The sequence below is a fragment of the Chiloscyllium plagiosum genome, unplaced genomic scaffold, assembly GCF_037043375.1.
Source record: "Chiloscyllium plagiosum isolate Xiang-an unplaced genomic scaffold, Cpla_swu_hap1 HiC_scaffold_45, whole genome shotgun sequence".
NCBI lineage: Eukaryota > Metazoa > Chordata > Chondrichthyes > Orectolobiformes > Hemiscylliidae > Chiloscyllium > Chiloscyllium plagiosum.
In genome coordinates, this window is record NW_028270183.1 from 100,316,062 (window position 1) to 100,337,426 (window position 21,365).

The 21,365-nt window shown below is 42.9% G+C and overlaps 1 long non-coding RNA gene across 2 annotated transcripts in view; it reads right to left on the reverse strand.

Annotated features, from left to right (window-relative positions):
- The window catches only part of LOC148136830 (uncharacterized), a 35,170-nt gene extending 18,772 nt beyond the window's left edge, over positions 1-16,398 (reverse strand). Inside the window, exons 1-2 of one of the 2 annotated variants that reach the window (XR_015754444.1) lie at positions 16,338-16,398; positions 8,691-8,790 (exon numbers count right to left, since the gene is read on the reverse strand). This is a non-coding gene — a long non-coding RNA (uncharacterized LOC148136830). Of the gene's footprint in view, positions 1-8,690; positions 8,791-11,461; positions 11,632-16,337 lie in introns of those variants that run through there. The other variant, XR_015754445.1, reaches the window with a different exon arrangement.
- Between the last annotated feature and the right edge of the window lie 4,967 nt (positions 16,399-21,365).

Below are 21,365 nucleotides of genomic sequence, written 5' to 3' on the forward strand. Positions count from 1 at the left end.
TTCCCTACACTACCTGTTAAGACCTTAACAGGATCATACTGTTTGTGTACTCTCGTTGTCGCAGGCCTATGGACGCAATGGCAGATGAGGACAGAGAAGCAATCATTCTCCGTAAAGAGGTAGTGTTGGGAAAGATAACAGCCTAAAGATAGATGGGTCGCCTGGCTGTGATGGAATGCATCCCAGGGGAAGTTAACAGATGGCAGAGGGTAAATAGCAAATGCACTCATGATAATTCATTAAACTTTGCTGGACTCTGGGACAGTTCTGACAGATTGGCAAGCTACAAATGTGTTGCGAATATTTTAAAATGGACCTGTTAGCATAACTTCTTTGGTGGGGAAAATGCCCGATCTCTTAAGGAAGAAACAGTGAGCTATGTGGATAGAAATGATCTCATTGAGCAGACACAGCATCGATTCATGAAAGGTAGACCTCACTAAGATGAGTGGTAGAGCAATGTCTGCAGAGGCCCCTGCAAGTCTGCACAGGGATACAGAGAAGTTAAGTGAGTGGGTAAGGATCTGGCAGATGGAGGACAATGTTGGGAAATGTGAAGTCATCCATTTTGGTCAGACTAACAGCAAACTGATGATAAAATGGTGAAATGGTGAAAACTTGTAGCATGCTGCTGTACAGAGGGAGCTGGGTGTCCTTGTGCATGAATTACAGGAAGATGGTTTGCAAGTACAACAGGTAAATAAGGCAGAGAAGGGAATATTGTCCTTCATTGCTAGAGGGATGGTTATGCTGCAGCTATACAGAGTGCTGGGGAGGCCACACCTGGAGTACTGTGTACAGGTTTGGTCCCCTTACATTAGCAAGGATGTACTGGCACTGGAGGGAGTACAGAGGAGAGTCACTAGTTTCAGTCAGGATTTCAGAGGGTTGGCGTATGCAGAGAGATTGAGGAAACTGGTAGTATGCTCTTTGGAATTTCGAAGTATGGGAGGTTGGATAGGAAAAAAAATAAAATTATGAACGGAGTAGATAAGATAGAAGCAGGGAGGTGATTTCCACTGGGGGTGGGTCAAACAAGGGAGCAGAGCATCAAAATAAGAGGGTATCAGATTTAGGACTGAGTTCAGGATGGACTTCTTCAGCTAAATCTGTGAACATGTGGAATTTGCTGCTGAGTGCAGCAGTTTAGATTATCGACTTGACTATCTTTAGGTCAAAAGGTAGATTCGTGAACAGGAAAGGAATTAACGATTATGGTGAGAGATCAGGAATGTGGACCTGAGGCCATGAAAAGATCAGCCATGGCCTTATTGAATGACAGAGCAGGCTTGAGGGGCCAGGTAGCCTACTCCTGCTCCTCTTCCTTATGTTCTTATGTTCCCACTTTCCAGCCGTCCCTTTCCCTGGGAATAGCAAAGGAATATTGAAAGTTCTCGCCTTATACTGTCAAAATTCGCCTTTGTCCAATTTCGAACACCGTTTAGATCTGGTCTATTATTTTCTGTAACTATTTTAAAACTAGTAGAATTATCAGAGAATACTGACAGCGTGGAAGTAGACCATTCAGCCCATCACAACCACATTGACCCTCAGAGACTCCTACCTTACCACTGTAATGCTGCATTTCTCATGGCTAATCCACCTAGCGTGCACATCCCTGAAAATTATGGGCAATTCAGCCTGGAATATCCACACAACCTGCATATCTTTAGATAGTGGGAGGAAACCAGAGCAAACAGACGAAACCCACGCAGATAATAACAACAAGGTGATCATCCCTTTCTTATTTCCCAGTTCCACCAAAATAACTTCACTGGACGTACTCCCAGGAATATCGTCCCTAAGCACAACTGTAATGCAATTCCTAAACAAAAAGGCCACTCCGCCTCCTCTCATGTCCCCCTTTCTATACTTCCTCTTGCATCGATACCCTGGAACATTAAGCTGCTAGTCCTACTCATCCCTGAGCAACGATTCTGTCATACTTATGATATCATAGTCCCATGGTCAAAGCCATTCCCTGAGCCCATCTGCCTTCCCTGTCAGGCCTCTTGCATTGAAATAAATGCAATGTAACTTGTCAGTTCTACCTGGTTCTGTGCCTTGCCCTTGCCTGCCTTAACTGTTTGACTTCTGAACTGTACCCGCCTCAGACATACCTCTTTTCTCACTATCTCTTTGGATTTACCCCCACACCCTCACTGGATTAATGCCTCCTGAGTAACACTAGCAAATCTCCCTGCCTGGATATTAGACACTTTCCAATTCAGGTACAATCCATCCTTCTTATGCAGGTCAACTCTACTCCAGAGGAGATCACAACGATCAAAAGATGTGAATCCTTCTGCCCTCCACCAGCTCCTTAGCCAATCATTCATCTCCTCCATCCTGCTCTTCCTACTCTCATTAGCATGTAGCATCGGGTGTAATATAGATATTATGACCGAGGACTTACTTTTTTTTTAATATTCCAGGCTAATTTGCTATATTCTCTCATCAGGACTTCATCTTTTCCCCTTCCTATGTCATTGGTACCAATGTACAATGACCTCCCACTGGTCATTCTTCCCTTTGAGAATATTCCGTTACCTGTCCGAAACATCCTTGACACTGGCACCAGGGAGGTACCACCCCATTCTGATGTCTACTGTCAGCTGCAGAATCAGCAGTCTGTGCCCTTATCATCATTGAGCGTTTGGTATCTGATATACCTCTCATTATAGTAGAGCCAGTCTCAGTAGCAGTAACTTGGCTGTCAGTGCAACATTCCCCTGAGAGTCTATGAACACCTACATTTTCCAAAATAGTATATTTGTTTCAGATGGGGATAGCCACAGGAGACTCCTGCTCTACTTATCTCTCTCTCCTACCTTTCCAAGAGGTAACCCATCTACCTGACCGTATCTGCAGTTTTCAGGCCTGAAACTGCCACCTATCACACACCCTGACTCTTGTAAATTCTTCATTACCATTAAGCACCGCTCCATCAGATGCATGTGATCCAAGAGGTATTGCTTCACTTCCTGCAGGCTATCATCAGGATCATTCACACTCTCCCTACTCTCCTCCAGGAAGTGCACATCACTGTACGAATGGCCATCTCTGCACCTTAATCTGTAGACCCAGAAAAAGGCAGAGTCTTACAGCTTTACAAAAGACTACTGTTGAATACATTAGTACCTGTATTTTATGTTTAAAACAATCAACAAAAAGATCATAACAGAGGCATTTAAACTAGTAAACACTCACCCTACTGAATGTTGCGGATTTTAAAAAGAAAAACAGAGTAAGATTTACCTTTTAAGAGACTGAAACCCACTGAGCTGATTCCCGGCTGTGGGTCACAGACATACAGCACGGAAACAGACCCTTCAGTCAAACTCGTCGATGCCGACCAGATATCAGAAACTAATCTCATCCCATTTGCCAGTACTTGGTCGATATCCCTGTAAACCCTTGCTATTCATATACCCATCCAGATGCCCAATAAATGTTGCAATTGTAGCAGCCTTCACAACTCCCTTTGGCAGCTCATTCCATAAACGCACCACCGTTGCATGAAAAAGTTGCCACTTAGGTCCCTTTTATATCTTTCCCCTCGCGTGCTAAATCGATGCCCTCTAGTTCTAGACTCCCCCATTCCAGTGAAAATACCTTGTCTATCTATCCAATCCATGCTCATGATTTTATAAATCTCTGAGATCACGCCTCAGCCTCTGACACTCCAGGGAAAACAGCCCCAGCCTATACAGCCTCTCCCTATATCTCAAACCCTCCAACCCTGGCAATATCCCTATAAATCTTTTGTGAACCTTTCAAGTTACACATCATCCTTCTGATAGGTGGAGAACAGAATTGCGCACAATATTGTAAGAGTGGCCAAACCAATGTCCTGAACAGCTGCAATTCTCTTACTCAATACCCTGACCAATGAAGGAAATCATACCAAACGCCTTCACTATCTTATCTACCTGCGCCTCTACTTTCAAGGAGCTATGAACCTGCACAGCAAGGTCTCTTTGTTCAGCAACACTCCCCAGGACCTGACCATGATGTGTATCAGTCCTGCTAAGCTTTGCTTTTCCAAAATGCAGCACCTCGCACTTATCTGAATTGAACTCCATCTGCCACTCCTAAGCCTATTTGCCCATCTGATCAAAATCCCATTGAAATCTGAGGTAACATTCTTCACTGTCCACTACACCTCCAATTTTGGTGCCATCTACAAACTTACTAATTATACCTCCGTGTTCACATCCAATTCATTTATATAAATGATGAGTGGACCCAGCACCGATCCTTGTGGCACTCCACTAGTCACAGGCCTCCAGTCTGAAAAATAATCATCCATTACTACCACCCTCTGTCTTCTGCCTTTGAGACAGTTCTATATCCAAATGGCTACTTCCGTGAGATCTAACCTTGCTAACCAGTCTCCCATGGGAAATCTTGTCGAACGCCTTACTGAAGTCCATATAGATCACATCTACTGCTCTGCTCTCATCAATCCTGTTTGTTACTTCTTAAAAACCAGATCAAGTACGTGACACATGATTTCCCATGCAGAACGTTATGCTGACTATCCCTAATCAGTCCGTGCTTTTCCAAATACACGCAAATCCTGTCGCTCAGGGCTCCCTCCAACACCTAGTCTAGCACAGCGTCTGTAGTTCCCAGGCTTGTCCAAACCGCCTCCGTTAAATAGTAGCGCCACATTAACCAACCCGCAGTCTTCTAGCACCTCAGCTGTAACTATCAATGATACAAAAATCTCAGCAAGAAGCCCAGAAATCACTTCCCACGCTTCCTACAGAATTTTAGGGTACACCTGATCAAAGCCTGGGGATAGGTCCACCTTTATGCGTTTCAAGACATCCAGTACTCTGTAGTATGGACATTTTTCAAGATGTCACCATTTATTTCCCCACATTCTACATTTCCGGTGTCCTTCTCCACAGTAAATACTGATGCAAAATATTACATCTTGATAAAACAAATGAGGGCAGGACTTACATTAATTAAAAGTAAGGCTTTGAGTCGTGATATGGAACAAAGAGACCGAGGGGTTCAGGTCTTCTTAGTCTGTGTCACATGTAGACAGGGTGGTAAAGAAGGTGGTTAGCACCTTTACCTTCATTGCTCTGACTTCTGAGTACAGGGGTTGGGAATTTAGGTTGAGGCTGTACAGGATGTTGGGGAGGCCTCTGATGGAATACTGTGCTCAGTTCTGGTTGTGCTGTTATAGGAAGTATATTATTAAATTGGAGCAGATTCGGAAGAGACTAACCGGGATGTTGCCATGAATGGAGGGATTGTGTCACAAGGAGAAGCTGGATAGGCTTGGAGGTTGACGAATGACATTAGAGGTTTATAAAACTATGAAGCGTGTAGATAAGGTGAATGGCCGGGGGTAGGGGGATTCAAGACCTGGGTGCATACAATTTGAAAATAGATGAGACAGGTTTAAAAAATAAATTGGGGATTTGTTTCTTCTTTTACATGTGTGAAGTGAACTCCCAGAAAAAGAGGCAGTTGTGAATACAATTAGAATGTTTAAAATACATTTAGACAAGTACATAAATAGGAAACATTTGGATAAATGTGGACCAAGCAGAGACAGGTGTGATTAGATTAGTTGGGAATTATGGTCGGCACGGACTGGTTTAACCACAGAGTCTGTTACTTTGCTGTATAACATTATGACTAACTCTCGCTATCACTGTGAATTCCTCGGTCCTCACAACTCCCAGATCACTTTCACCTCATCCAGACTAAACCCTTCCTTATCTCTAGAAATCCTCCCTAGACTCAGGACCATCACTATCTCTGGTATCACAAACATCTCAATCTCTGTAATATCCTCCAATCTCCTCCCATCTCATCACCCTCATGATCTCTAATCATGACAACCCCCACAAATCTGTCCTTCTCCACAGTAAACACTGATGCCTCTTGTTTAGTATCCCCCCCAACAACACCATCTCCTACGTCTCCACACATAGGCTGCCTTGTTGATCTTTGAGGTGGCCTATTCTCTCTCTAGTGACCCATTTGCTCTTAATGTATTTCTAAAAACCCTTTCCCTATTCCTTATCCTATTCGCCAAAGCGGAGTCCTGTCCCCTTTTTTGCCTTACTGATTTTACTCTTAAGTATACTATTCTTGCCTTTATACTCGAAGGATGTTTGTGATTTTTTTGGATTGGAATGAATGCAAAATATTACATCTTGGTAAAACAAACGAGGGCAGGACTTACACTGATTAAAAGTTGGGCCTCGGATAGTGATATGGAACAAAGAGACCGAGGGGTTCAGGTCTTTGTAGTATGTATCACATGCAGACAGGGTGGTTGAGAAGGGGTTTAGCACATTTTCCTTAATTGCTCAGATCTTTGAACCTCGGAGCTGGGACGTTATGTTGAGGTTGTACAGGGTGTTGTGAGGCCTCTTTTGGAATACTGTGCCCAGTTCTGGTTGTGCTGTTATAGGAAGGATATTATTAAATCGGAGCAGGTTCAGAAGAGATTTACCAGGATGGTGATGGGAACGGAGGGATTGAATTATAAGCAGAGTCTGGATAGGCTGGGTCCTTTTTCACTGGAGCACAAGAGGCTGAGGGGTGACCTTATTAGAGGTTTATAAAATCCTAAAGAGTTTCAGTAATGTGAACAGCAGGGTGCCCTTTCCAGGAGGGGGCGCGATTCAAGATTGGGGACATACTTTTTAACGTAAGAAAAGGAAGGCTTTAAAAAGAAGTTCCGGATTTTATTTTTTGCTTTTGCACAGAGAGTGGTTCACATGTGGAATAAACTTGCAGAGGACATGGCAGCTGTGAATACACTTACAATTTCAGGGTGGCACAGTGGCTCAACGGTTAGCACTGCTACCTCTCAGCGCCAGGGACACAGGCTTAATTCCTGTATTGGGTCACTGTCCATATGGAGTTTGCATATTCCTCCCCATGTCAGCGTGGGTTCCTCCAGGTGCTCCCGTTTCCTTCCACAATCCACAGATGTACAGGGTAGGTGAACTGGCTGCGCTCAATTGCCCATAGTGTTCAGGAATGATTGAGTTGAGTGAATTAGTCAGGAGTAAATGTAGAGCAAAAGGGTAGGGGAATGGGATTCTAATAGGAAAAAAACATTTGGACCCATATATCAATAGGGAATGCTAGGATGGACTTGAACCAAGTGGAGGCAGATGCGATTAGTTCAGTTCGAATTTATGGTCGACACGGACCGGTTGGACCACAGGGTCTGTGTCGATGCTGTATAACTTTATGACTCATTACCTCTGTAAATTCCTCTATGCTTGGAACTCTCCCTAACAGTGCCACCTCATCCAGCCTTACAAATCCTTCTCATCTCTATAATTCCTCTCCAGCCTCAAAATCCAAAAATCTCTATCACAAATGTCTCTATCTCTGTAATATCCTCCATCCTCACAATCCTTTCCAATTTGCATCTCCTCCAGTTTCATTATCCTCCCCATGTCTAATCCCCTCCAGTCTCTCAAAGCTCTGCTATATGCGCCTTTCTTTATTTCCAGCTTTCAGGATGCCCAATGTTTATTTCTCACTTGATGATGGCCCTTTCCAATTCCTGTGCTGAGCTTCTGAATTTCCTCTTAAACCTCTGCGTCTCACTTTCCTCCCAAAAACATTTACCAATCACGTGTCATCTATTCTCGTATCACCTTTTCTGACCTGATGTCCAATGGAGCCTGTCATATTCCTATAATAAACATCTCAGCGGTCTACAGAACAGAAAAAGGTCTCGTGGTTCATCGGGTCTGTGAGAAAAAAAACTACCACCGAACTATCCTCATCTATTTTCCATTACTTGTGGAAAAGTGTCATGTATCATGGCATCGCAAGTGCACACTAAATACATCTCAAATGTTTTCGGGATTTCTGTGTCTCCCACCCTCACAGACAGTGAGGTTTAGTGCAACTGTTGCTCGATGACGACATCACCCGCAGAAACACAGAGCAGCTGGGTCTGTGTAAACCAGAGGTCGCCCACACATTGGGAAGGATAGCAGGGTCCCTGAGAGGGGGCACAGGAGAGTTACCAGGATGGTTCAAGGAGTGGGGGATTTTAGTTGCAGGGACATGGGTGTTGTTAATACATATCAAGAATATCCATCTATAATAGATGGACTCTTGTTCTCAACCTCTCCCCTTGCCTGGGCTGTGGTAACCTTCAGGTTAAACCACCACCAGACATCTCTCCCTAACGAGAGAGCAGCCCGATGGTCTGGTAGGACAATACTGACTATACCTTTTGCGCAGTGATGCCACTGTACCTCGGGGGTAGAGAGAGGGAATGCTGAATGTGGTGGATGGGACTTCACTCAGGCAGAGTGCTTTTTCTTGGAGGATGTTCACTTTCTTTAACATTGCTGGGAGCTGCACTGGTGCAGGCAAGTGGGGAATGTTCCAACACAATCCTGATGTGTGCCTTATAGACAACAATCAGACATTGGGGAATCTGGGATTTGGGGAAACTGAGATTGTTCTCCTTGTAGCAAAGGAAATTGAAGGGAGCTGAGAGACAAGTGCTTACAAAACATATACATTAGGATGTTAAACCTTATACTCATTAACTCATCATAAAAGGATTACTGGACACATATTGAAGATTTCGGGGAGATCTATTGACAGGGTGGTTTGATTTAAAGGAGAATTTTTATGCAGAAAATGGAATTGAGCAGGAACAAAATACTCACACACAGTGCAAATATCCAGGTCCTGATGAATGGAGTAATTCAATCAGAGTTTGGCGTTACAATTACTGAGATTCCCATCTGAATATCCACCTGTAGTATCCTGTATTACAAGTTTATAAAATCTGTCACTGTCAGGTCAGGTTAGTAACTCACACCATCCCCTCCTCCTGGCCCAGGATGACTGTACACATTACTCCTTGTGGAGGTCAGCAGTCAGTTCAGGTGGAAATCTATGTGGGTTTCTATGAGTTTCCACCTTGGGACTTCATGTGACTGAACAGGGCAGATCTTTGACACATGGGACAGAATGTTCCAAGAGTCAGTGAGATGCGGAGAGTAGGATTTGCTTCCTTTTCTTTCCTTCCGTGTTGCCGCTGTGCCTCATCAATAAGACATGGGGAGTGAAAGGTTCATGCAGCTTGATGGGCAAGTAGTCTCCATTCTAACCAATGGGCAGCAAGATCCTCCCAGTCACTCCAAAGAGTCTCTCAGAAAAGACAGCAACTCAGCATGCTTCCCACTGCCCAGTGCTCCCTGGAAAGATTTAGAAGAATGAGGGGGGATTCTCCTAGAAAATGCAGAACAGTAAACTTCCAAAAGGATTATAGATTAGATTAGATTAGATTACTTACAGTGTGGAAACAGGCCCTACGGCCCAACAAGTCCACACCGCCCCGCCGAAGCGCAACCGCCCATACCCCTACATTTACCCCTTTAACCTAACGCAACGGGCAATTTAGCATGGCCAATTCACCTGACCCGCACATCTTTGGACTGTGGGAGGAAACCGGAGCACCCGGAGGAAACCCACGCAGACACGGGGAGAATGTGCAAACTCCACACAGTCAGTCACCTGAGTCGGGAATTGAACCCGGGTCTCTGGTGCTGTGTGGCAGCAGTGCTAACCACTGTGCCACCGTGCCGCCCAGAGAGGGATTCGTTGGAGAAGTGGATAAGTTGGTAAATGGAGCATAACTTGGGATAATGTGAAGTTGTTCATTTTGGAGGAGGTAATAAAAGAACAGAGGAGTATTTAAATGGTGGAAACTGTAGAAACCTGCAACACAAAAGGGACCAGTGGGTAACTGTGCAGGAAACAAAGAAGGCTAGCACACAGTTACAACAGGTCATCAGGAAGGGGAATGGAATATTGTTCCTGATTTCAGGGGATTTGCAGTATAAGAGTTTGGAGTATATATCTGAGAGCCACTTTATATAGTGCAAGTGAACCACATCTGGAGTAATGAGAGAAGGTTTCGTCCCTTTATTTAAGGAAATACATCACTTCATCTGAAGCATTCACAGAAGATTGAGTGGGATGATCCCTGGTTTGCAGGGACGATCTTTTAAGAAAAGGCTGAAGAAGTTTGGACTCGACTCATTGGATTTGGGGAGAATGAGAGGGGATCTTATTGAAACATTTAGGCTTATTAAGGAGTATGACAGGGTATATACTGAGAGGATGTGTCCCATCATGAGGGAACCTAGAACCAGACTCTGGGTCAGTTGCAGAATCAAGGGTTCTGTTTTAGATTTGCAAACTTTAATGCAACACAGTAAGGGGTTTCAGTAGCAATGGAACTGGGGTGAGGTGGAGAAAAGCAACATTTTAGTGATTGGAATTCCTGGTGTTTGCGATTGTGTAGACGTCTGATGAGAAGATCACCTTGGGGTCAGAATATGAGAGCAATATTGTGAAGAGTGCAGTTCTGCCTTAGGCATTTCCCAGTGAGAGGGAGGGGCCCAGCAGTAAGGGAAAGAAATTTGTAATAGCAACTGAAGGCAATGGATTTAATCATTGCAGTGTTTCATTGGAGGAAATTGCAGCCAATCAAGTTGTAGGCGTTTGGTGAGCAGTTTGATGAATGCGTAACAGTGGAGCAATGGAGAGGGATGATAGGGAGAGAGAGCTGGGCATTGTCAGTTTAAATGTGAAACCAATACGATGTCACATCCTGGCAGTATGTAGGTAAGATACAGGAGGGGACAAAGATAGATCCTGGATGGACACCACATATGAAGAATTCAGAAAGGAAAGGGAGAGTGGAGATGGAGCAGGATTTTCCAACAACCTTGATGTCAAATATTAGTTCTTAGCAGAATTGGAGAGAAGGACATAACCAGAACAGACAGACAGAACAAGGAACATAATTTGTGAATTGGTGAGGGGGAGTGATGAGGAGGAGCCAGACTCCAAAACTGCTATTTCTACATCAGTGACATCACCCAACTCCACCCTAGTCTCAGCTCATTTACTGAAATACTCATCCATCCTTGTGTTATCTCTAGACTTCGTTATCCAAACACAGTCCTGGCCAGCCTCCCACATTCAACTTACATATAATCTCAAGAATATCTATAAATCTACTGCCCAAGTGTTCACTTGGACCAAAACTTGCTGATTCATCAAAAGGCTCCTATTTACAAGCAACAATTTAAAATTCTCTCCCTTGATGTAATTCCTGGCTGTGAACATCCCTGTCTCCCTGCACCACACAACCTGTGAGACCTCGACAACTCATTTTCTTTCAGACTCCCAAAGATGCATTTATTCGTTGCTTCACCGGTCTGGCTGTTTCGACATGGTCAAGGCAACACAATCTGGAATTCGCACACTGACCCTCTCAGACCTGCTTTCCTCTTTTAAAGTATTCCTGAAAACCTGCTTATTTGGCAATACTTTTGATCACCTGACCTAATATCCCCATCTGTGGCCTTATGTCAGAAATTCTCAACTTCGGTGAAATTATAAAAATGATAAAAATACAAACTGTTGTTGATTTGCAGACACATTGTCAACTCTTCACTGTCGCAGTGAACAATCTGTAACAGCTCTTCCCCAACTACATTGTGGGAGCACCTTCACCACACGAACTGCAGCTGTACAAGGAAGTCAAACATCACCCTCTCCACAGGCAATGGGGCTTTTGCATTAATCACTGGTGTCTGTGGAGAGAGAAACACAGGGATGCATTACAGGAAGTGAGAATGTTGCAAAATTTAATGGTCAGAAATGGAAGAAATATGCACTCTTGTTGAAAAAAAATATTCACTGGCAAAGATACTGTGGAAAATTTAGTCCATTTAGAGAGCAGCACATTGCCAGTGGTTGGGCAGCAGAGGAAAATTAACTTACGAAAGGTCTGTTAACGAACAGTAAAACACTAAACAAGCCAAACACCCTGTATCCCAAAACTTTAACTCCCCTTCCCGCTCCACCAAGGACATGCAGGTCCTGGGCCACCTCCACCGCCAAATCCCAGGCATCTGATGCCTGGAGGAAGAACGCCTCATCTTCTGTGTTCGGATCCTCCAACCACATGGGATCAATGTGGATTTCACTAGTTTCCTCATTTCCACTCCCCCCACCTTATCCCAGATCCAGCCTTCCAACTCAGCACCGTCCTCTTGACCTGTCCTACATGCCCATCTTCCTTCCCACTGATCGGCTGCTGCCTGAACGGCTGTGATTTTCTAGCATCACACCCTTTGACATTGAAAACATCCTGACTCTGACACTGTGTAAATCCTGCCCTATCACAGCCTGCCAGGGAAGGCTGCGCATGCGTCCCCCTGCAGCTTGCCCCTCACAAAGTCGACAGCCACACACGTGTCCTGTGGATCACTGCCCCCAATAAGGATGGTGGTGATCACTCACGCCTTTCACCATTTTCTGGTTTGCCACAAACACGGGCCTGGGATTTTCAAATTTGTGTTTTCCGATGTGCACTAAGTTCTGTAAAACGTCTCAGCCCATTCCATTAAAATTTCCTTCCCTTCCTGGTCAATAGATCTTTCCTTAACCGTGCCCTGCACCTTCACACATTTCCAATGGCTTGGTCGCAACAACACTGTGCTGCCAGTGAAGCTTATCACGTGGTTGAGTATAGTCACGCCCCTCATTCACTCATATTGGTTGGAGGATCAACCTGCACTGGCTCGTCTTCCAGAACCATCCCCATCATCTTATTGGTCCTGCACTGAGATCAATCACCAGAGGCCCATTGTGGGCTGGAGCATGCTCAGTGTTTCCTGCTTTTGCTGCTATTCATCAGGTATAACAGAAAGGGTTAATTCCTGTTTCTCCTAATGTCAGACATTAACAACAACTTCCTGCATTGTATGGAGCCTTTCACACGACAATTCACCTAAAGTGCTTCATGAATGCTGGAAACGTTGACTAAAGAGAACAACTTTAAGATACATCTTTGAGGAGTACATAGGGGGTTAGGAATGATATTTAAGAGGATTTTTTTAGATTAGATTACTTAGACAAACCATCCAAAGAGCAACCCACCCAGACTATTCCCCTACGTCTAACACTACGGCAATTTAGTGGCCAATTCACCTAACCCGCACATTTGTGAACTGTGGGAGGAAACCGGAGCACCCACGCAGACATGGGAGAATGTGCAAACTCCACACAGACAGTTGCCTAATGCGGGAATAGAACCTGGGATTCGGCAGCTGTGAGGCAGCAGTGCTAACCGCTGTGCCACCGTGCCGCCCATCTGCAGCTGTGTCCTCTGGAGTTCTGCCACACCTAGTTGTGAATGGTGATGGACAATTAAACAACTCACTGGTGGAAGCATCACAGATATCCCCACCCTTACTGATGAAGGGACCTCACACACCCATGCACCAGATAAGACAACAGCATTTGCAGGAATCTGCAGCCAGAAGTGCAAAGCGGGATGATCCATCTCAGCCTTCTCCAGTGGTTTCAAACATCACAGATGTGAGTTTTAAGCCAGTTTGAATAACATCAGGAAATGGTTAAGTAGTGTAAAGGCTACTGGCCCTGCCAATATTCTGGCAATAATACTGATGGTTTGTGCTCCAGAACTCGCCACCCACCAAGCCGAGTACCACTCCAGCACTGGCAGCTACCGACAATGTGGAACATGGCCCAGGCATGTTCAACACAAAAACACAGGGCAATCCAACCCAGCCAATTTCCATCTATCAGTCCACACTCGATCAGCAGTAAAGTGATGGAAGATGTCATCAACAGAGCTACCAAGCAGCAGCTGCTCAGCAACAGCCAGCTGAGTGACACTCATTTTAGGCTCCACCAGGGCACTCAGCTCCCTATTGTGGTACCGCCCTGATTCACAACCTGACAGCCAGTTGAATCCCGGAGGTGAGTTGAGGGTGACAGCCCAGTACCACTCCAAAACCTCTATTTCTAGCTGTGTCTACCCTTGTCTCAGCTCATATACTCTCATCCACCTTGTGTTTTCTCCAGACTTCATTATCCAAACACACTCCTGGCCAGCTTACCACATTCAACCTCCCTGTAATCTCAAGAAATTCTAAATCTCTGCTACCCAAGAACTCCCTCGTACCAAAACTTGTTGATCCATCAAAAGGCACCTATTCATAATCAACAACATAAAGCCACAGAGATGTACAGCATGGAAACAGACCCTTCAATCCAACCCATCCATGCCGACCAGATATCCTAACCCAATCTAGTCTCACCTGCCAGCATCAGTCCCACATCCCTCAATTTAAAATTCTCACCCTGGATTCAATTCCTGGTTGTGATCATCCCGAGCTCGCTGCAAAACACACCCTTTGAGACCTCTACAAAATTCTCTTCGAGACTCCCAATGATCTGTTAATTCATTACTTCACCTTTGTGGCTGATTTTACAGTTGCCAAAGCAACAAGGTCTGAAATTCGCAGGCAAAACCTCTCAGGTCTGCTTTCCCCCTTTAAGACATTCCTCAAAACCTGCTTATTTGGCAATGCTTTTGGTCACCTGACCTAATATCATCCTTCTCTGGCCTGAGGTCTGAAATTCCCACTAATATTTTTGTGAAATTATAAGCAGGATAATAAAACTACAAACTGTTTTTGATTTGGACATTATCTTCAAATCATCACTGTTGCTGTAATGAATACTCTGTAATGTCTCTTACCCAACCACATTGTGGGAACACCTTCACCAAACAAACTGCAGCTGTACAAGAAAGTCAAACATCACCCTCTCCCCAGGCAACAGGGCTTTGGCATTAATCACAGGTATCTGTGGAAGGAGAAACACAGTTGATGTTTCAGGGAGTGCAACACGGATTACAGGTAATGAAAATGGTGTAGAATTTGAAAGTCAGAAATGGAAGGAAAATACACTTGCTTATTGGAAAAAATAATTCTTGACTGTCAAAGATTTTCCAGAAAAAAATGAAAAAGCAGCACATGGTCAGGGGCTGAACGGCAGAGATAATAATAACTTACAAAAATGTCTGTAAAAGTAATCGTAAAATACTAAACAGACCAAATATACACCCATTGTTCAAGACTGAGGAAGCTAGATATTGACAAAGTGGTCATGAGGGAGCCCAGAGATGAAACAGAGCAGTATAAGTTGTTATGATCCCACAGTCATAGAGATGTATAGCACCGACACAGACCCGACAGTCTAACTCATCAAAGCCAACCAGGTATCCAAACCTAATCTATTCCCATTTGCCAGCACTTGACCCATTTCCCTGTAAAAGATTCCTAATCACATCATGTGTCTATTTAGATGCCTTTAACAAAATTTAATTGTACTAGCCTCCACCATTTCCTCTGGCAGCTCATTCCATCCACTGCACGAAAGAGTTGCCCTTTTGGTCACTTTGAAATTTTCCCCCGTTCACCCTAAAGCAATGCCCTCTACTTCTGAACACTCCTACTCCAGGGAAAACACCTTTGTTCATTTACTCTATTCATGCCCCTCATGATTGTATAAATCTCCATAACATCACTGCTCAGCCTCTGGCACCCCAGGGAAAACAGCCCCAGCCTTTTTTGCCTCACACTACAGCTCAAATCCTCCAGCCCTAACAACATCCTTGAAAGTATTTTTTGAAACCTTTCAAGCTTCACAGCACCCTTCCGATAGGAGGCAGGCCAGAACTGCACACACTATTCCAAAAGTGGCCTAACGAATGTCCTGTACAGCGATATGACCTCCCACATTCTATACTCAATGCTCTAACCAATGAAGGAAAACTTACCAAACACCTTCTTCATCATCCTATGTACCTGCAACTTGACGTGCAAGGACTATGAACCTGCAATCCAAGGTATCTTTGATCGACAAGCATCTCCAGGGCCTTGCCATTCAGTGTACAAGTCCTGCCCTGATTTGCTTTTCCAAAATGCAACACCTCACATTTATCTAAATTAAACCCCATCTGATCAATATCTCATTGTAATCTGAGGTAACCTTCTTCACTATCCACAATATCTCCAATTTTGTATGATATGCAAACTCATTTACGATACCAAATCATTTAAATGAATGACGAAACAAATCCAGAAATAAACATCTATTTCTCTGAGTTTGAACGTGCTCTGAGAAAATCCTGCCCAATGACTCAGTACCAGAGAAAGGCTGCACATGCGCTTGGCTGCATCTTCCCCGCTACAAAGATGGCGGCCACGCACGTGTCCAGTGAGGCGTTGCCCCGAATAAAGATGGCGGCGTGCACTCAGGCCTGCAGCCGCGCCGAGGCCATTCCTCATTTACTGCAACCACGGGACTGGGACGTTCAAATTTGTGTTTTCCGACGTGCACAACATGTTTGTAAAACCTCTCCGCTCTTAGCAACACAGTTTTTCTCCCGTTTTCCTCTGTTTATTTCTTTTTACCGCATCCTTTCGCTCCATAACTTCCTGAGCATTCATTACAGTGACTCTGCGCCGCACGCGAAGGTGATCACGTGGTCTAGTTCCGCCCTACATTCACTTTGATTGGTTGGACCAACCTCCCGCCAGGTCCTCCAGTTCCGCCCACCGTCCTTTCATTGGTCTGGTGCTGACATCACCCGGGGTCCCTTTGTTGGCTAGAGCATGCGCACTGCGTCCTGCGTTTGCTGATATGTTGGGTAATGTGATGGGAGAGTTTATTGAGGGGAAGGATTCCCTTTGTGTGAGCTCTGCAGTAGATTTCCTTTATTCATGGAGGGAATTGTCTTCCTACTCATGACTGCATAGTTGTGATTGTTGAATCAATGCCATCTGAATCGATACATAAGCACCCCATTTTTACTCCTTCACAACATCTGAGATCTTTACACAATATATCAAGCTCTTCTTTGGAGACAAAAAAGTATGAAATGAAGCCTCAAGGAAGCGGAGCAGGAGTAGTGGATTCATCGCCTTCAGTTGTTCCCCCATTCTATAAGATAATGGCTGGGCCAACCCAGGCCTCAACACCTCTTTTATGCTTGATCCGCATAGCCCTCAACTGCTCAATATTTAAAAAATCTATCTGCCCTCTTTTAAAATAATTTGAGATAGAATCATAGATTCCCTACTGCGTGGAAACAGGCCCTTCAGACCAACAAGCCACACTGACCCTCCAAAGTGTAACTCAACCATTCCCCTCCCACATTTAACTTTCACAATTGTTTGGGCTAGAAAATTATAGCCATTCACAGAGAAAAAAAAAACTTTACATTTTTAAAAAAAAATAAATATTCCATAATGTAATGTCCCCTGGTTTGAGATTTCACTGGTGTGAGAAGATCTAGTCAACATCTACCCTGTCAAGCTCCTCAATCTTTTTTTACATAAGATAACCCCTTATTTATCAAGATTCTATTGAATAATGTCCTAACCTGCTTATCTATTCTTGGTAGCTAAGTGAATCCTTTTTTATCGAAGCAGCTAAGTGAATCGAAGCAGCTAAGTGAATCCTTTTTTAAATGGTCACAAATGTTGATTTATCCTTTATTAAATATGGGAGCTAACATCGTATACAGTACTCCAAGTGAGGTCTCAGCAACAGCCAGTGTGGTTAACCAATTCTCAGTCCATGCTAATACATTACCCCGATACCGTGAGCTCCGATATTGTGCAATTAACTTTTACGTAGCATCTTATCATTTGCATTTTTAAAATCCAAATACAGAACATCATTGGTTGCCCTTTATCAGCCCTGCTTGTTATCTCCTCAATGAATTGTCGCAAATTTGTCAAATATAGTTTCTCTTTCACAAAACTCAGTCTACCATGTTTAATGATAAGTGTTTCTAAATGGTCTGCAATTTCTTACTTTAATATTCGACTCTGTAGATTCTTTTAGTAGATTTGCTAAGTATGATTCTCCTCTCTTAAATCCATGCGAACTCTGTCCAATCCTGTCATTGTTCAGTAAGAAACTTGACTGTACTCCAATATAGTTAGTAAATGTATCTGTATATATTTTTAAAAAACGATTACTTGTAAATGCTGGACCCATGCAATATCAATGAATTCGGGACTCTGATTTTGGGTTATAATGTTTTTTTTTCCATTAATTCCTTTTCATACTATGTTATACAGACAGCACTAAGTGATCACTCTGAATTGTGAATAACTTTGAAAATAATATATTTTAAAAATGACATCCCAAAATGCTCCCTCATTATTGTGTAAAGAGGATTTTGCATTCAGTAATTTGCAGTTAAAATTGAACAGATGTTTGCTACAATTTGGCCAGACTGAAGATTACACCAAAGTTGCAACTCTGCTCTCAAATTTTTATTTTGCCACTGCCCAAGGCGATACTGTTGGGACTTCACTTTGCCATTCTTGTTCACCAACTTTATATCCAGGTTTAATGCTATAATCATTCTCGAACTTGTAATTTTTGACAACTTCTCTTTTAGGTACATATGTAATTACCATACTGAAATGTTGCACTGAATGGTACCAAATCTGAGATTAGTCTCTAATCTGATAGTAACATGCTCTGACCCTTTTAGGTATATATTGGCATAAGTCTATGCAAGTTATTTTTCTGAAGCCTATGTTTCCTGATGAAGGGCTTATGCCCAAAACATCGACTCTCCTGCTTCTCAGATGCTGCCTTGACTTGCTGTGCTTTTCCAGTATGACACTTTTCGACACTGAAATCCAGCTTCTGCGCCGTCACTTTCTCCTTTGTGTAGATTAAACCAAGAAAAATTTTTATTGAAAAAAGTGCAATAGGAATCAATTCATGAAATTCAGATATCGCACATTTACCCTAATTATGTGAAGGCTAAGACATTGCCAAATTATTATCAATAATCGAAACCATACTGACAAACTCGTGCAGTATCAGTGATTCAGTAACCCTGTATTATGCAGATCGCTGAAATAGTCATTTTTGCACCCACCTTCCCCATCTCCTCCTGTTGATTTGTTGTTCTTTTCAAACTGCATGTAATGCCATTCAACTATTGTTAGGTTACATAAAGCTGTGCCATGGGGCAGTGCCAATTGGGTCATTATACACCCTTCCAAATTCTACTTTCCTTCTGCTTTGCCTGTATGTTGTACTTAGCGAGTACAAGGTCATTGACCAGAAACATTAATACTCCGTGACCTTTAGAGTGTTTCCAGATATCGCACAGCTGCAGTATTTTATTTTGCACTCAGCTATTTGTTGTTCTCACTTGTTTCTTTGTGAAAGATTACAAAATTAACATGGATGAATGAACTTACGATTTCTTTAACCAATGTTGGGAGAAAAACGTCAGTGTTTCAAGTGCTAATAAAGTAAAATAAACTGATAATCAGTAGAAAGGGGTTAAGATGGATATGGAACAAATGCTGGCAAATGGGACTAGATTAATTTAGGATATCTGGTCAGCATGGGCAAGTTGGACTGAAGGGTCTGATTGTGTGTTGTACAATTGTGACTTCATTCTCTCAATTATTCAAGAAGTTGAATACTTCGAGGAGGAAAAGGATTTATGTATAAAATGCACCTGAAATGATGATTGAGGTATATCAAACTCACATTGTTTCATTACTTTTTCGTCTGGATTCTTCAATGACCAAACTTGTTTTGTTATCTGAATAACTATGTATCATGTGATTTATTTCGTACAAAATATTTCGTTACGATCTAGTGAACTATTAAGAAGTGTTCATGTTTAAAATTTAAGCAGTTTGATTATTAAGCAAGAACAGGTTAGTGATTTACTCCCACTGAATCATTGCTCTATAAAAGGTGACAAGCTTTTTATTTTTTCTGAGCACTGAATATATGGAAGTCAATTCTAAAGGAAAAAATTCTCGTCAGTAATGTTCCCACATATGTGGAGTAATTGCTTCTGGTCACTCTTCAGGCTATAGAGGCTAGGAAAGAAATGAGTTGGCCAAAGTTAGCAACATCATTTGGATGGACTATGCTCATTGGGGAAACTTGCAGGATCTGTAGAAGAAACACGTGTTTCAGAGTGTATGCAATAAACCTGAACATTGTTATTTTTTTCATAGAGCTTGGGACCTGACGAGAGCATCACCGAAGTTAGTATTCTTTGTTAAATTTCCAAACTTGCCAAATTATTGTTGCTAAATGCAGGTGACATTATCAAAATACATTTCACACTCCCCAGCTAGGAATTTGGTTCCTGTTTTTTCGGTCCATCCATTCCTATGGATAAGAGATATTTTAAATGTGAGCACTCCATTTAACTATTTGAATTAATCACTGAAGTACTTAAGTCCTCGTGCATTCTTAATTTCGAATTACTCAATGTGATTTTTGTCCCCCCTGAATTTTCCAAGCACTGGGCAGTTCTGGAATATTCCAAATATTGACAATAGATGCATTCACACTATTGAGGCAACCTGGCAGATTTGAATACCATTCCGGTCGTCAAAAACAATGCATAAATATTTTTTTGAATTGCTTACTGTACACCAACAACGTAAGCCAAGTACTATTGAAACCACAGATAGTCTCCCAAGGATTCCAAAATCTAAACAGTGCATTCCAGATATGCTCACTATCACCATCTGGGAGCAGTCTCCCAAAATGCTCCCAGAATTTAGGAAGCGCACACACTGCCCTCCAAAGCTAAATCTGCTGTCACAGGCTTCACTCTTATTGTATACAATGACATTTAATGTCCAGTTCTTTAACGTGACAATGATTTTACAAACAATTTATAAAATACTTTCAATCCTGAAGAAATGTGATGTCAGCCCTTTGTAGGGGTGAATGGAAAGTGTGATGTTTGCTTGACCTTTGGCTCTATGTATCAGACAGAACTGAACCTTTAGCAAGATGTGGGATGTTTCCAACACATTTTGTTTAAAAAAGCAAAGATTATGCTCTGAGGTTTAAATGTTCAATCAGGTTTAATAAAAATCCTTCAAAAACTGAGAGTTTGATTTCAGCTCCTTTAAAGAGACATGCTCTTGGCCTTCAATTTTGTGACATGTGATCATTCTTTGATAAAGTTGGCTGTGTGCAACACTGCAGGATGTTGTGCTGAAGTGCCTCATTGGGTGGAGGAGCTTTATAACTGGTGTAACTTGGCTAATTTTGAGATGGAATGTCACTTTGAGTTGAATCTTGTTTTTAAACTGAGGCGTGCTTGTGTAACTCAAGTGTGGAAACTATGCTCGTGTTTGCATTGAACCTTTCACTTTTGGAGATCAGTATTTTTCCGATGTGTTTTGTAAATAAAGCTCAATATAAAAAGCACAGTGCTGGAGAACCGCAGGTCCAGCAGCATCTCTGTGGGGAATAACACATTGTAAGTTCCAAGTCCAGTGACCTTTTGTCCGTTCAGACGAAGAGTCAGTAAACTTGAAATGTAACATGTTTTTCTCTTCACCGATGCCCTCAGAACTGCTGAGTTTCTCCAGCACTTTGTTTCTGGGGTTCAGATCTCCAGCACCTGCAGTTTATTG